Genomic DNA, 3297 nt, shown 5'->3' on the forward strand with positions numbered 1-3297 from the left:
CTAGCAATGTTGAGCATCTTCTCATGTACCTATTGGCCTTTTGTAGACCATCTTTGGAGAAATGTCTATGCAGGTCTTTTGCCCATTTTCAAGTTGGGTTGTGTTTTTTTGCTATTGAATTGCATGAATTCTGTTTTTGATATTGAACCCTTATCAGATATGCCATTTGCAAATATTTTTCCCCATTCCATAGGTTATCATTTTACTTTGCTGATGGTTTCTTTTGCTGTGCAAGAACATTTTGGTTTGATATAGTCCCACTTGTTTCTGATTTTGTTGCTTGTGCAAAAATTACTCTTGCTAAAATCTCAGGTAGTTCATATTCACACTCCACTTCTACAAATTGTCTTAAGGATAAATCAGAAATGTAGACATAGGGGTGCCTGGGTGGCTCAGCTGGTTAAACATTCAACTTCGGCTCAGGTCGTGATCTCAAGGTTCACGAGTTCAAGCCCTGCATCAGGTTGTGTTGACAGCTCAGAGCCTGGAGCCTGCTTCAGATTCTGTGTCTCCCTCTCTCTCTGCCCCTCCCCAGCTCATGCTCTTTCTCTTTCTCTCTCTCTCTCAAAAGAAAAAGAAAGAAAGAAAGAAAGAAAGAAAGAAGGAAGGAAGGAAAGAAAGAAAGAAAGAAGGAAAGAAGGAAGGAAAGAAAGAAAGAAAGAAAGATGGACATAGATTTATGCCCAGAAATGTTCATCACAGCTTTAGAGCATAAAACAAGTCTTTAACCAAAAATACTCCACTTCCTCTGTCCTCTCCACTCTCAAGGCTCCACTGGGCACCTCTCCACTGCAGTTCTAAAGCCTCTGGACTTCTCTCTATAGTCATGGCCTCGTACTGGGGAAGACTTGCCTGCTTACCTGTCTACTTCCCTCAATCTGAGGTTCATGAGGACAGGGGCCACATTGCACTCAGAATCTGTCACGGTGTCCAGCACATCACAAACACCCGATCCATGTTTAACTTGCCCTAGCTAAGTTCTCGGTTCTCTCAGATGGAGATTCTGGCTAAGCAATAATAATGAAGCTTGAAGATAATCCATTTCATTTCTCCTAAGATATCTGTTTTTTGGGGGGGGGGGGGAGAAATAACCTTGGAAATGTTCCTGGTTTTTTCCTGGTTTTTCTGTTTAGCTTCAGGATGGCCTTATCAGCTTGCTCATTTTTCAAGTTGGTTTGTAGACCCCTGTACACTTTTTTTTTTTTTTTAATACACAGAGACTGTAATAAAGTTTTGCATCTCCAGGACCCTTTCCCATGAAAGAGTGCAAAGCTTGACAACAAACCTTAGTTTCCTGGAGGAACTAGTGACATTCTACAGGGGTGAGAGGGACGGGAAGCATCTGCAACTTAAATGACAGTGATGTATCTGCCCAATTTAATTAAACTTGTTGCCATTTAAAGAGAACTGTCCCCATGAAGTCGGTTTTCCAGGAACTGAACTCTTATTTTCATTTTTTCTTTTTCTTTTTTTCCTCAGCAAACTCTAGCTACAGCCTACCAGCTTACCTTGTTCTATTGTTTGCTTGAAGTATTTCATCACCTATTGCTCGAAGGAGAAAAAAGGAAGAGCCCATTTTACTGTGAACTCTGAACTCACAAACATGATGACCACACCATGTCATTTATAGGAAAAGGCTGCCCCCACAGCCACTCCCATTTGGGATCAATTAAAAACCCAGATATAAAACCACCTCTCTGGGACCTGCATCTCCTTCACGGAGTCCCATTGTCTGCAGGGGCTGCCTGTGCGCCGAGTGTTGGGAAGCAAGCCTTGATGACACTAAGGACAGACCTGGGAATGACACCAGCTGTTTATCACTGTAAGAGACAGGACCCCCTCTCTGTCCTTACACCCCTGACAAACATTTATTTCTGACTGGGAAAGAGTTTCTTTGCCTTGGCAACGGTGCTCCCTCATTGGAGCTGATTTGGGGACTGGCATCTTCTTCCCAGGCTTAAGTCATAAGCACCAAGCCTTCCCTCCGCTGCATATTGCAGTTGGCCATGCTGAACAGCCATCACCCACACACGTGTTGCTTTGTTACACACACTTCTCATTTGTATTAAACCAAAATGAAAAGCTTTTTACCAAGCCCTCTTGGTGCTAAAACATCTTGACATTAATTTGTGTGAGAAGAGCTAGAAGAACCAAAACCTAATCGAATACAAAAAAGAGACCTGGGTGACCTCAGATTACAATACAAAGGCCTTCATGGGACCTGGGGATTATTTTTAATACAGACGGTGGCAAATGTGAGCAATCAATTACACACCCTGTGGTTTCCCCATCAAAGAGCTGTTTATGAAAGGAAATAAAACTCCACCATTAGTAACCGGAGACACGCACGTCACGATAGATACAGGCTATCTTTATGGGAGAAAACAAATCATGTACTCGAGTATGCTGTCTAGAGGGCTGTGTAGGAATAAAAGCGGCTTTACACAATTATTCGAATAATGATAGTTTAATGATTTTTACACTAAAAAAACAATGTAGACCTAACTAGAATTTTCGGCCTAAATATGAATGTAAAATTGAACAATGTAAAACCGGATTTCACAGCCACAGATTTTAATGGATGGTTTCTGTTCACTTGGGAAAGATGGAGTACGGTGAGGGGGACTATATGTCTTCCAAAGACGTTTCTCTAAGAGGAATCAAACGGCGTAAAATGGAGAAAAATGGTGTGAATTCCAAGAATTCATTCCTCTTGGACCATGACAACTTTGAACAAAAATATTTTCACAAAATTTCATTTTAATCATCTTCTTTACAAAGCACAATACTTAAGACTTTTCTAGATACAATTTTAGAAAATGAAGCAAAAAAATAATCTCCATAGATGCTGGTCGAGTCCATGCTGAATGCAAAAGAATTTCTTCAAAAATGATCCTTCTAAGCTTTTCAATATTCTTGACGGGTCCATTTTGTAAAGACTAAAGATGGTGGCCGTTCAGGCAGTGGCTCGTCCTTTCGAAAATGTAGAATCCTCTTGCTGGTCAGCCCCAGGGGCAGTAATGAGGCTAAATATGCCAACTCCTCCTTCCAGAATGACTTCTCCCTCTCCTGATACAAAGAAAGCCAGTGGCTTCTCCGAGGGGAAGATGATAGCTCTCTCTACATTCCAGGTTGCTAGTGCCCCGCGAAGGCGCTCCAACCTCTCAATTTAATTATTAACAATCCTACTCTGTATACACATCATATAAAACTATATTGTCAGGGATTTTCATGATGAGTAAATGAGAAATCCAAACCTCAAAGAAGTCAATTCTCATTCTTCTATCAGGCGGTGGG

The sequence above is a fragment of the Crocuta crocuta genome, unplaced genomic scaffold, assembly GCF_008692635.1.
Source record: "Crocuta crocuta isolate KB4526 unplaced genomic scaffold, BGI_CrCroc_1.0 scaffold312, whole genome shotgun sequence".
Lineage (NCBI taxonomy): Eukaryota > Metazoa > Chordata > Mammalia > Carnivora > Hyaenidae > Crocuta > Crocuta crocuta.